The 14,470-nt window shown below is 41.1% G+C and overlaps 1 long non-coding RNA gene across 1 annotated transcript in view; it reads left to right on the forward strand.

The window, feature by feature from the left end:
* LOC139029954 (uncharacterized) overlaps positions 1–14,262 on the forward strand; it is a 267,587-nt gene extending 253,325 nt beyond the window's left edge. The window contains exons 3-5 of the long non-coding RNA XR_011482300.1: positions 557–640; positions 4,736–4,836; positions 14,047–14,262. This is a non-coding gene — a long non-coding RNA (uncharacterized lncRNA). The remainder of the gene's footprint in view (positions 1–556; positions 641–4,735; positions 4,837–14,046) is intronic.
* The last annotated feature ends 208 nt before the right edge of the window (positions 14,263–14,470 follow it).

Genomic DNA, 14,470 nt, shown 5'->3' on the forward strand with positions numbered 1-14,470 from the left:
GGGCCCATTTTATTTGGAGCCATCATAAGACTCAAAAACCATTGTGCCGACCCAGCTAAGGTGAACTCCCTGCTGAAGAGTGATCCCATTAGTTTTCTCTGCCCCTTCCCTATCCCCTCAACACGCCCAACACCAAAACAGCAATTTGGTGGAGCCCTGCCTGCCAAAAGACAGTGCTGTCTTAGGGAAGGTATTAGTGGTAAATCCTCAAGCTGTTTTATAAGCGCCTCCTAGGTTGGCAGCAGAAGGCTAAACACAAAATTGCAAGATGAGCTTGAATTTAATTTTGCAGCTTTCATCTGTCATCACGTTATGACAGTATGTTATTCTGGGCTTTACAGAAGGTGCAGGGCAGGGGTAGAATACTCCTACTGGGAAGGGCTTCTCTCCCATCTGTTCCTGTTTTAGAAGAAATCCTTGTGGGATCATGGTTTCCAAAGATCTAGTGCGAGTCGCCAGAGGCGCTCTTAAGATCTGTCAAGTGCTTAATCAATGGCAGCCTTTCTCCCCATACTTCTTTCATTCATTTATTTATTCTGCACCTATTTTGTTTCAGGTGCAATGCACGGCCCATCAACCAAGAAAACGTACTTTCTGCCCAGGAGAAGCTTGTGATCAAGAGAGAGAAGAGACGACATACGTAAGTGAGAAATTTTAAAGAAATTTTGCTGTTCAGGCAAAAAGAAGGAATGGCCACCAGGCTTTGAAGACTGAGATCACTTCTGGTGGTAATGACTTCTAGGCTAAAACATGAAAAGTCCAGTGTGGCTGTGCTGGATACACCCCATGTGCCCATGACCGTGCTGTGCCCTGGAACTGTAAGGGTGGACAGAGCCTGGTCTGAAAAATGGGGTAGAGTGTAGTCTGACAAGGGATGAAGGAAATCAGTGGACTATTTCAGGAGGCTGATGGAAGTTCAGTAGAGTGTTTTGGATCAGCTTGGTGGAGGTGGTGTCTGGGGGGTTCATTCTGGACACATGAGTAGCTGTTAGGGGAAAAAAACATAGAGGGAGAAAATGCAGGGTGTTCTCAGAGAGGGAACTACATAAACAAGCACAGCAGTTGTGAAGCTGTGGGCCTGCAATGGATGCTCTGTCTATTTTAGTGCCACTGGTGTGGGGCTTGCAGCGGGTGCAGCGGAATCTGGGAAGTGCTCAAGGTGGGAGTTAGGGTGAGCGGTGGTAATCTTGGTGAATCACTAGTCAGTGGTAGGGGCGGTCGATCACATGGTGCTTGAGAAGGATCACCCTAAGACCTGTCTGGTGAGAAGGTGAAATTAGAAATCCACATTAGTGTGACCAATATCCCAGTGGGACCCACAAGCCTCTCCCCCTCAGTCTTCTGGGCTGTTAGAAACACAAAATCGAAACCCAGAGAATATACATCGGGAGCAGAACAACCTGTTATGGTGCTTCCTCTGTGAACACACGGCCTTGGTGTGGATTTATCCAACTGCATTTAGGACTGATGATAGAATCATTGCTTTTTTTTTTTTTTTATCCCCTCCATGACACAAACCAAGAAAAAAAAATCATAATAAAATTTTACAAGTTAGCTGCCACCGAGAATAAACAAGAGAGCACTATAAGAAATGAATCAGAGGCTCTAACTGAATCTCCTCTCAGGACAATAACTCTAATGTAAAGCCAGGGTCTGAGGAGGTCACAGTGGAGAACTCTCCTGGGGCATTTCCGAGGAGAAAGGAGATATTCTCCTCCTGTCATTTCCACTTCATGTCCTAATATGTCTGTGGATGTGCAGGGAAACATAATCTGCAGCCTCTGCTCTGAATCGAGGTTTGGATAACCAGGGCCATTAAGGCATCCCCAAGGATCACAGAATTAACCCTCTATGAACCCAGGGACGCCACTGCCACTGCCATGCCAGGAGAAAGCTGCTTGATTCTAATCACAGCTGAGCCAAAGTGTCACTTGCCATTAGGTTCGATTGGCATTTCCCCCCCCTTTTTAAATTACAAGATTACCTTTAAATTGTGTAGAGGAGCTCATAACTGCTGTCCATTGGAGGTAATCGAGAGTGATTTCATTTTGCCCATGGACAGGCTGCCTCTTCCCGAGTCTTTGTTCATTAAACCTCTGTCTATCTCAGATTCCATTCTGGTATCAACGAGGAATAAGTTCTGTAGCACAGAGCGCATTGTGTGTTTGCTTTCAGAGTTGCCTCCTTTGTTGACTGATGATTCTTTAGGGCAAGCTAGATTCTTCGAGAGCCTGTCATGTATTTGTGGCAGACATGTTTTCCCTATGTCGCCTGGGTGGTCTTCTTGACAGAGACTGCTGCGTTGGGCTGACCCCATGAACTCTCCGAAAAAACATCACTTGGAAAGACAGGTCTAAACTCTATAGTCATTCTTTGTTGCCTTCAGTGGAAGCAGCTTTGGTGTGATTGCTTATAGACCAAGTCCTAGCATTATTCATCCATTTATATATTTATACTTTCATCCATCCCATCCATTCATTTGATATAATTGTGCTTAGTCACTCAGTCATATCCAACTCTTTCAGACCCCCTGGACTGTAGCCCACCAGGCTCCTCTGTCCATGAGGATTCTCCAGGCAAGAATCCTGGAGTGGGTTGCCATTCCCTCCTCCAGGGGGTCTTCCCAACCCAGGGATTGAACCCAGGTCTCCTCCATTGAAGGCGGATGCTTTATTGTCTTATCCACCAGGGAAGCTCAAGAATACTGGAGTGGGTAGCCTATCCCTTCTTCAGGAGATCTTCCCAACCCAGGAATTGAACCAGGGTCTCATGCACTGCAGATAGATTCTTTATTTTTTTATATAGTTACTGTGCATGTATTGTGTGTAAGACATTGAGCCTGACACTGGGTACACCAGTAAGCTGGTAAATGGACACAATTAAATAGACTCTTCCATTACAGTGTGATAAGGGCTGTGAGATGGAGAGAACAGGAGGCCCAAACTATATGCATTTATTCCAGGGCTGGGGACATGGGCAAGGCTACTCGGAGAGAGTTCCTTCTGAGCTGGAATGAGAAGGTAGAAATGTTTCATTGGCTGCAGGAATAGCTCGTGCAGGGGTCTGGAGGTGAAAGGGAAGTTCAGAGAGGGTGAGGATGGAGAGCTGGTGTGCACGCATGAAGCTGGCAGAGCAGCACATCAGGGTGTTAGGGGAGGATGCAGGGATCATGTCACAAGGAGTGCTGAAAACCTGTTCATGAGCATGTACTTTGTTGTCAGGACAAACATGTGAGTAGACATGTAGAAACATCACTGTGGACCTTGTACACACAGTAGATGACCAGTCCTATGGGGGTCTGATGGATTTGCAGTGGGCGTCTGACTAGTTCTGTGGGGATTTGATGGGTCTGAAGTCTCTGATGAGGCCTCATACACACTATCCATTTCCCCTGACCCAACATCTACTGCATTCTTTGATTTTTATCTTTTCCCCCAAGAATGCCCTCTGTGCTCCTTTATTTCATTTCTGCATGTAATGAAATGGAATTTCAGTAAGAACCCATCTAAATAGGCTCACAGCCAAGAGTTGAGAGCATAACAAGAATGTTGACACCCAAAGCCTAAGACTATGGACCATGGTAAGCAGAGGAAATGTTAAGATTTGCCTTGGCAAAGTGATTTAACTGGCTGTATTGTCAGGTCCTTCTGCTTTAACAGTAGAAAATGTTAAAATCTTGGCTTGTGAGTTGTAAGCCAGCACGTGTTGTAGAGGACACTGGAGTCAGAGTCTTAAGATCCAAGTTGAAGTTCACTGTTGTTGTTGTTGTTCAGTTGCTTAGTTGTGTCCAAATCTTTGTGACTTCATGGACTGCAGCACGCCAGGCTTCCCTGTCCATCACCATCTCCTGGAGCTTGCTCAAACTCATGTCCATTGAGTCGGTGATGCTCCAATCATCTAGTCCTCTGTTGTTCCCTTCTCCTCCCACCTTCAATCTTTCCCAGCATCAGGGTCTTTTCTAATGAGTCAGTTTTTCGCATCAGGTGGCCAAAGTATTGGAGCTTCAGCTTCAGCATCAGTCCTTCCAATGAATATTCAGGATTGATTTCCTTTAGAATTGATTGGTTTGATCTCCTTGCAGTCCAAGGGACTCTCAAGAATCTTCTCCAATACCACAGTGCAAAAGCATCAATTCTTCCATGCTCAGCTTTCTTTATAGTCCAACTCTCACATCCATACATAACTGCTGGAAAAACCATAGCTTTGACTATACAGACCTTTGTCAGCAAAGTAATGTCTCTACTTTTTAATATGCTGTCTAGGTTTGTCATAGCTTTTCTTCCAAGGAGCAAACATCTTTTAATGACGTTCATCATGTCACTTAATAGCTTAGATGACTTAGAAGTCACCCCTTTTTCCATCTTAAAATTTTGTGTTACTCTTACAACCCAGCATGATGTGGGGACTCATTGACAAATGCATAGCATTTTGCAAATATTTATTGGATGAATGGAAATGGGTAATATTGGAGAAGCTCTGGACTCTCTAGGCTATAGTCTCCTCATCTGTAAAATGAGGAGGTTGGGTTAGATGTTTCTGAGCCCTTTCTACCTCAAATAATCTACAATTCCTTGATGCTTGCCTATTTCAGAAGTTCATACTGGCCAATTGTGCTAAAGATAGGAAAAAATGGTTTGGTATCTGATAAAGCCAAAGGACAAGGAATAAAAGATTTCTGAGAGAAGAAACCCTAGTGATTACTCTGGCCCGACTAAAATTCCTCTCATCCCAAAAGCCAGGTGATGAGAAGAGTGCTTGTTTGCTGCTGTCCCCGGCTTCACTTGACTTCTCTAGTGAAGGTTGGTCTCAGAGGATGCAACTGGCAGCAGATTTCCGGTAAGACCACTTTGCACTGTACAAAAAAGCTGCTTTATCCTTTCATGTTATCTCAGGAACACTGATGCTGCACTGTTCATGCAAAAAAACCTCATGTTTCTTCTCGAATAAGGACTCAAAGAGAGGTGATTCTGAGCACAGAAAATCTGATATCCAATATTGAATAAAGGTTCTCACCGGCTTTCTGAAAGGTGACTTGATTTGGAATTTAAAAACCACTGGGAATTATCTACCTCTCTACAGCACCTCTGATGTATATACATTTTATCCTTGCTGTATTTAAAGACTTTGCTCTCTCTTATCATATAGAGATTGGCAGTACTCTGTATTTAATGACTCAGCTGATTGCCCTTTACTATAGTGAGGTAGCTAAAAATAGCCACATGGGGAACAGTTCCAAAGGTATCAGAATGGAATGCCTTGAATATGCCCTGATCACAGTTGAAATATCTCTTGACCATGTTGAGTATCTCCTATCTTGTTTGGACCTGGCACCTGAAGTTTCTATATTATTCATAGTCTTTTTTGGTGCTTCAGAGAGGGCCAACGGTGATGTTGATCACATGGGACCATCCAGATTCCTGTCCTAGAGCACAACCCTCAAACCTTAGGAGATTAAGCTACAAGTCAGCTACTGGAGATGACGTGAAATGCTTAGAGAACCCAGTTTCAGCATCTTTGTCTCTGGGAGTCTGGGATGACCTCTCAGTAGGTCGCTTCTACAGCTGCAGCCACCTGTTACAGACTTTACTTTGTTGTCTGTCTCTTAGCTTGGGCTTTACATTCCCAGAGAATAGAAAGCTATTTCCTTGCTCACTTCTATTGTATATTGTCTAGCACATAGTAAGTACACAAAATAATTTCCAATAAAGGGTAGAGATCTATTAATAATTGCATTTTAATTGCTATCTGCTTGATTTGATTGCAAATTCCATGAAAGAAAGACTTCATTAAAAAAAACAAAAAAAATGCTGTATTAGAAGAATGCTGGCTGTTAGTCAGTGCTTAATAATTATTTACTGAATGAGTGAGTGAATGAATGAGTCAGTGAATGAATGAATACACATTAACCAAAAAACCCCCCAAAAAACAAACAAACAAAAAAACAACTTAAAGGGAAGAAGGTATTCAGATTGGTTACCTAATAATTTAACACTCAAAATCCACTGCCCAGAACAAATAAATTTTGCTTAAAAGGGCTGTTAAATTAGTCCATCTACTTCTTTATTCTGAATCATTAATCCATTTGGTATGCATAAGTATAGTTTAAGAATTCTGGCACTAAAACCATTCCAGTATCTATACTTGAAAGAAAAACAGGTCTCTTGAGGTATAGTTGACATATAATCAACTGCACATTTTAAAAAGGTATAATTTGATGTTTTGATATATGTAGACACTAGGGAAACCATTACACAAGGTAACGAACACGTTCATTTACTCCTAAAAGTTTCCTTGTGTCCCATTGTAATCGCTCCTTCCCCTTAGGCTACCACAGATCTGCCTTCTGTCACTCTATATTAGTTTCTATTTTCTAGAATTTTATATAAATGGAGTTATATGGTATGTTCTCATTTCTGTTTGGCTTCCTTGACTCACCACAATTATTTTGAGACTAATCCAGGTTGCAGCGTGTAACAAGACTGCATTCTTGTTTTGCTTAGAAACATCCCATTGTATGATCATACATCTGTTGAACAATTCAGCTGCTGTGGAATATTTGGGGAGTTTCCAGTTTCGCACTATAACAAATTAGGCTTCTATAGACATTCATGTGAAAGCCTTTGCATGCACAAATGTTTTCATTGCTCTTAGAAAATACCAGGGATGGAATTGTTGGGTGATTTGACAGGTGGGTGTTTAACATTTTAAGAGATTTCCAAGTCATGGTAGCATTTTGCATTCCCACCAGCAGTGTGTGAGAGTTCTGGTCTTTCACATCCTTTCCAAGACTTGGTGTGATGGGTCATTTTAATCTTAGTCATTCTGATAGGTATGTAATGGTATCTGTTGTAGTTTTAATTTTGCTTTCCCTAAGGACTGATGGTATTGGACAACTTTTCATGTGCTTTATCGCCCATATAATCTTTTTATTTATTTATAATCTATTTATTTATTGTTTGCTTTCTATTAGTGACTTGCAAGAGATTTTTGTATATTTTGGATACCAATTCTTTACCAAGTATAAGACTTGCAAACTGTTTCTCACAGCCTGTGGCTTGTCCTTTCAATAGTATCGTCTGAAGAGTAGACATTTTAAATTTTTAATGAAGTCCAGCATATAGTTCCTTTATGGATTGTGCTTTTGATGTCACATTTGAGAAATCATTGTCTAATCCAATAACAGAAAGGCTTTCTCCTGTGTCTTCTTGAAGTTTCATAGTTTTAGGTTTTATATTTAGGTCTGTGATCCATTTTGAATTAATATTATGTATTGTTCAAGGCTTGGATCAAAGTTATCCATTTCATATGGATATTCAATGGTTCCATACCATTTGTTGTAAAGACCACCCTTCATCCACTGAAATGCTTTTGTAACATGTAGAAAATCATTTGTCTGTACATTATTACTATAGCCTAACTATAAAATTTGACATTTGGCAGTGTAAGCTGTACAACTTTATTCTTTTTAAAAGTTATTTTGGCTACATTAGTTCTTCTGCATTTCCATATGACTTTTAGAATATAATCAATTTCTATTATAAGAAGCCTGCTGAAAGATTAGGGAGAATTGACATCTTAACCATAATGAGGTTTCTGACCAATGGACACAGTATATCTTTATACTTATTTAGGTCTTTAATTTTTCCAGCAATATTTTATAGATCTCAGAGTATGGGACTTTCCCATCTTTTGTCAGATTTATGCCCAAGTATCATATTTTTTATAATATTGTAAATGGTATTTAAAATTTTGGTATTTCTAGTTATTTATTAACAGAAATATAACTGATTTCTATATACTGATTTTGTATATTTGCAATCTTGTTAAACTCATTTATTAATTTAGTATATTTTGGGGGGATTCAGTCAGATTTTTTACATAGAAGATTATGTCATGTATGAACAAGAACAGTTTCAGTTATTTATTTCCAATTGAGACCACTGTTACCTTCTCTTTGCCTTTTTGCCCTGGCTTGAACACCCAGTGCAGCAAGTGGTGAGAATGGACATTCTTTATTTTTTTCTGCCTATGGAGGAAAAATAGTCAGTCTTCAAGTCTGAACTCACAACATTTGCAGACAAATACCAGTTGTGCTCTTCAGTTCAAGGAGAGCCCCAAACATATACATTTGTCCATTTCTGATGAAGATTGCTATGGAATGTGGAATATCATTATACAAAAATTAGAGTTAGCAGCTGACACTGAACCAGATAATGAGAAACCGAATTTAAGCAGGATAATACTCGACTCAAAAACAGAGGCTAGGAGCCTAATAAGAAGGGATGGCAAATTAATATCAGATTCGTACTTTCCACTGTATATAACTTGATAATGTTGGGGTGGTATTAAGTAAAAACTCTGATAGGGCTTCCCAGGTTGTTATAGGCAGTATTGGTCCGCTGCCTGAGCTGCGCTGGTGGGGAAGGAGGTTGAAAACAGTTCTAGCTTTGCATCTGTGTGGTGGTGCACTGGGGCTGGCTCACCCAGGGTCTCCAGGCCAGCTGTGCTCATCTTGTCCCAACTCGCATTCAGAGATGTCACCTTGTTAGCTGGACACCGACCACGGTAGGAGGATGGATTTACACTAGGGAAGCTTGGCAAATGCTACAAATCAGAGAGCTGGTTGTTAAACATTTATCAGCATACTACTATCTAATTGGCATTTATCAGCACACCACTGTGTAATCAGTACCCTGAATATAATTGGTATTGATATATGAATATACTCACATAAAGTATAATTCCTGAATCTAAGAGTGGGACACCACATAATTTTATGTATATCTAAGAAAGATAAAATGCTATCATTGTAATTTTGAGATTCCACTGGTAGAGTGGAAAAAAAAAATCTCATCCTATATTCAGCTAGGCTGAAATGTAAGAAACCCTGAACTATAGCATTGAAGAAATACGGCATTACTAAAATTCATCACAAAGGAAACTCTATATAGTTTATTTTATTTTATGCATTAGCCATTCACATAAAATGCTTGGCTTTCATTATAAAGTCCTGTTAAAAACAAAACAGTACAGTAATGTTTTTGGAGTTTAACTAAAGCATTAGAACTTGATAAGCATATAGCTGATTCACTTCATTGTACAGCAGAAACTAACACACTATTTTAAAGCCATTATGTTCCAATAAAAAATACAATAAAATAAGGGAAAAAAAAGATTTTGAAGCCTTGTGTAGGCAAAGAACCAAATATATGGCCCTCTTTAACCTATGCTTATAAAGCACTTGCTGCTTTTTATTGATACAATTTGTTTATTCCTTTATTTATCTGTCTCAACTAGATGATGTTATGCTTCAGGGCAAAACTTTGTGTGTCTTACTACCCTTTACATTCTCAATATTGAAATAGTTCTTCAGCTCATTATAAGTGATGGAGAAATGTTAACTGGAAAAAAAACAACAAGTAAAAACAAAAACCGTTGTCTGTCTATCCTGATTCCTAAAGGAGGCATACTCATGTTTGGGTGTAGTTCACACACAGAGATGCCGAATGAAGGTTTATTTTAACAGATATTTTGTTATGACTTATAAATCAGATATATTGCTGAGTAACCTCTTTTCTTCTGACCATCTCACCAAAGAGGCTAGCCCCTAGTGCTGGCCAAACAACCAGAGTTGGATATTTCTGAGAGCGAAATTGAACATGAAGATGGTCAATGCCCGATCATATCAAATGGGCCACTGGCCTGGGGTGGCTTTCAAGCATTGTAACTTAGATAGACTTGCCTTTTCTTGCTCTTCCTTTAAGGACTGAATACAGGTCAGAATCTCGTTAGCCTCTGCGTGCCTAGGTGATTAACAGGCTATGAGGAAGCAGGTCTTCAGTGATCTTCTCAGGCAGCCTGGTTCAGTAGATGAGAAGCTGACCATTCCTACGAGGTACCAGCCAAGCACATCAATCAGTACATCCATTTGGACACGGTGGCTTCTGTCCTTTTCTTTTTCCAGAAGCTGAAAATATTCCCTGATAACTCAACAGAGAAGAGTAAATTGTCCCCCTGTATTTACACAGAGGAAAAAGATTTTCCTCATTGTATTTGCAATTCCGTCTCATGAGATGACCTCCATTCTCATAATCCTTCATGGAGTATCATGATTTAAAAAGCTTTCTCTCCCTGCTGTTTCTGTTAAAAGGTTTTCTGGTGCAGTTCTTGGAAAGTCAAATTCTGCATTTAAATGTTGTATTTTCGCAGATATAATATAAAAGAGGCCATACTTCTGGCATGTTTTTCTTCCTGGGAGAGTAGAAGGTAATTCCCCCCTTCTGCATATATTGTTAACCAAGCCATGAGAGTGTACAGCAGCTTTAATAGCAAAGAAATTGTGATTACATCTTGCTCGTAATTACATTTATTTGCTCACATATGTTGAAAAGGCAAGCATTAGCCCGACCGGATGGGTATGTGTTTGTGCAAGGAAAATCATCTGACAGATTGGCAGTGAGGAAAACAGCTTTCAGCCACTTAGGTCTCTCCTGTCATGGACACTTGCAAAGATTGTCTGGGCTTACTTAGTTTTTGCTTTCATGCTTCTAAAATCGATTGCATTTGGAAAGCAGGTGAATTTATTATGGGTGATTTGCATAGAAATAATCAAAATATTAGGGGTTGCCTATAACAAGATACACATCTGTGGTCCAAAAGAGAAGGAAGTTGAGAAGTGCCATGGTTCAAAACAACTTTAGAAATGGCCCCTGTCCCATCTGAGGAAAGGATATATGCAGCTCCTCAGGGAATTTAGAGGAATATAAGAGGGTTATGTGTGTGAAAGAATTTTAGATCTGCATCATTGAGCTGTCCCTAAGGAAAATGGGAAAGTGGTGGAAATGGCACTGGATTTTTGTGAGACAAATGAGCTTGGTCAGGCCACCTATAACTCAAAGACTTTGAAGAAGTTAGTTTACTCCTCTTTGCCTTCATTTGCTTGTCTCTAGAATGCGTGCAGCAGTACTGAGCTTATTGAGCTGTTTTCTTATTTTTGTACTCACAAGACTATAAATTAGTTCCTCACTGTTTGGGCCACTGCTGTACCCTCAGAAGTTGGCACAATTCCTGGAACATCATGCTTACAGTAAACTTTTTTTTTTAAATAAATGAATGTAAATTACTCAATACAGGCACAACTCAACAAACCGTATCGTATTTACTGTTGTTGGAATAAACTGCCAAACTTTGTGGCTTAAAGCAACCGAAATTCACTATCTCATAGTCCTGGAGGTTGGAAGTGCTGAAGTTCAAGGTGTCTGAGGGTTGTGGTCCTTCTAGGGACCTGAGGGGAGAATCCATTCCTTGCCTTTTCCAGCTTCTGGCAGCTTGCATTCCTTGGCCCAGGGTCCCTTCCTCTGTCTTCAAAGCCAGTTGTACGGTGCCATCCACTCTTTCCCGGCTTTGACATCCCATGTCTCTCTTATAAGTATCCTGCGATGGCGCTGGGTCCACAGCATAATACAGGGTGGTCTCCCCACCTCAGGGTCCTGCACCCAATCACATCTGCAAAGCCCCCTTCTGCCATTCGAGGGAGCACCCTCACAGATTCTGGGATGAGGATGGGGACAGCCATGGGGCTGTCTTGATTCTGTCTACCACAAGTCTGTCTGATGGAATAAAGCCCTCCCTATTCAGTATTACCGTAACTTTTCATTACCTGTTTGACAGTTTCTCTTGAAGACTTTCCAGACAAGTCATAGTCACAGCTCTGGATTCTTTTTGCCTCCTTGATAATGGTCCAAGGATTCCAGACCAACAACAATGTCCCTTTAGGCCTCAGCAGATGGTGATTTATCTCTCTCGCTTTTGGAGTTAGAAGAGCACATTGTTGGGTTGAGTAAGTCTCTGTCAGCAACTAGCGGAGGGTTTGCCACTGAAATAAATGGTCATGGAACGAATAACTCAGTGTTGAAACAGTAACAGCCTACCTTCTAGGATCACTTCTTAAAAGGAGGGATGCCTTATAGAAAATTCTTTGCAGAAAAGCAACACCTAGCTCGGCTGATGCACTGAGCATGTCTCCCGGACTCACTTATCAAGGAAGTGTTGTGGAGGCTTAGGTGCTTCTTTTCCCTTGGGCTGAGAAATGTTCAAATACAGGGTTAGAGCCCTCAAGGCCTGAAACTTGTTTGGCATGCCAAAAACTATGACATAGAATTGAACTGTGTGAATCACCAAATAATTCATGGAGAAGCCAAGATCTCATACATGTTTTGGGCTGAGAGAGGGTTGAAGGGTCATCCAGTTTAACCTTTTATCCACTGTGTAGAGTTCTTTGGACCATGTGGTCTATAAATAAGCCAGTGAAAGCCTTTTATGATGACGTCAGATTCGATGAGTTTTCTACCTTTGGCACATTTGCTGGGAAGTTCTCTCTTAGGTTGAAAGAGTTCTCAAAATGTTCTCCCTATGGTGGCTGCCCACCCGCATGTCCTCTGTGTCATACGTCACCTCCTCTTTGGTGCCTTCCATAGATTTCTCACCCCAGACTCATGTCTGCCTCCCTTTCTCTCTTCTCCTATCCATTCCTTGTGATTCCTGTGGCTTCCGCAGTGCCATTTTGCAAGGGGTTATTCTGTGTCTCTTCTAACAGAGTCCACATTTCTTTAAAAGCAGGTTTGTCGTATCTCTGAGTCTCAGAGCTTAGCAGAGTACAAGATTTATAGCATCAGGAGAGTCAAGTTTTGTTGAATTAAGGCTACAGGTAATTGAGCCTAGTGGACCAAGCCCAGGACACCCAGTAAAGAGAATCACGGTTGAAGTCTGCCCTGGCTGCTTTTGAACGATGTGGACTGGGCAAGGCAATTCTCCTCTCCAAGTCACAGATTCCTGTGTCTTAATGGGAACCACTTGGGGTTGTTTTGAGGATAAAATGTGTGAATTATTGGGAGTGTATTATGCAAATACAGAGGGTTGTCTCCGTGCCCTTGAAGCCACTAGAACAGACCTCATCCTCTTCTGCTTGGCAGCCCTTCAAATATTCAAAGGAAGAGATCTCACACTCCATATCCCAAGCTGACAATGTATATAATAACTAACTGGGAGATGTCCAGAATTAAAGATCTGGGCTTCAGCTATCTCTCTGCTGCTTATTAGCTGTCTGACCTTGAGAAATTAACTTCTCTATGCCTCAGTTTCTCCATCTGTGAAAAGAGGGTAAAGACAGAACTCGTTTCTTAAGGTTGATGTAGTATTGGGTAAGATATTGCTCATCAGAGCTTCAAATAGTACCTGGCATGTAGTCGTCAGTCAGTCAGTTATTATTGCATGACTATCCTGGTTTCCCTGCAGCCTTAATGTCCTTAGTTCCTTCCACAATATGAACTACCCCCCCCACCCCCCGCCCAGGCATTATTCTCTGAGAATGGCAAATAAATCCTATCTATTCTTTCAGCTGCAGTTGGTTCATAATGACTGGCTTGAACTTTATGTTAAGGAGGATTCTGAGGCCCTGTGGTGTGGGCTCAGTAGGAAAGAATGTGAAAATAACCTACTTGTATTTTCCAACAATGGAGAAATGCTAACATCCACGCCCTAAATATGCCGATCTTGCATCTCTTTACAATCCTAGGTAAATTGAGTCTAAATTCCTTATTTTATTGCATATGTTAGACCATATGTCAAGTCAGGCTCCCCAAAGGTCAGTTTGAAAAATATAAAAGGTCAGAAGTACCAGCTGAACTCCTGCCAAGCGCCAGGCACTCTTTTAGGTGTTGTTTATACAGAAGTGAACACATTTTGCTTGTTAATGGTGTTTACCTTCTCATGAGGCAACAGAGAATCAACTAAGGAAATAAACTTGAAGGTGATTTAAAATAGTGATAGGTACTGAGTGAAAATCAAAACTAGCTCTTTTGATAGGAACTGGGGAACAGGGGAGTGATATGTAATTTAAACTGAACAGTTAGGAGGGATTTCTCAAGTGGTGACATTTGAGTTGGGATTTGAGTGGAAAGGATCTAGTTTTCTGCTGTTGCTAAAACAAATTACTGCAAACTTGATGGCTTAAAACTACACAAATCTATGTGTCTTACTGTTCCATAGGACACTGATCTGCACAAATCTCTCTGGGCCCAAGTCAAAGTGTCAGCAGGACTGCGTTACCTGTGGACACTCTGGTGGAGAATCCATTTCCTCGCCTCTCCTGGCTTCTAGAGGTCACCTGCATCCCATGGCTTGTGGCCCCTTCACCATCTTTAAAGCTAGCAGCGGTGGGTCTAGTTCATTTTGATTCTATGTCCCTGCCTTTTCTGCCTCTCTCTTCCACTCTTAAGGACTCTTGTGGTTACACTGAACCCTTTTGAATAATCCAGGATAATCTCCTTCTCAAGGTGTTTAACTTATTCACACTTGCAAAGTCCCTTTGGTCACGTAAAGTAGCATGTTCACAGATTCCAGCACTCAGGAATGAGGATGCAGACCTCCACCACACATTTCTGTGAGTATTTGGGGTAGAGGTCGCCAGGCT

This window comes from Odocoileus virginianus, chromosome 20 (assembly GCF_023699985.2).
Source record: "Odocoileus virginianus isolate 20LAN1187 ecotype Illinois chromosome 20, Ovbor_1.2, whole genome shotgun sequence".
NCBI classification, from domain to species: Eukaryota; Metazoa; Chordata; class Mammalia; order Artiodactyla; family Cervidae; genus Odocoileus; species Odocoileus virginianus.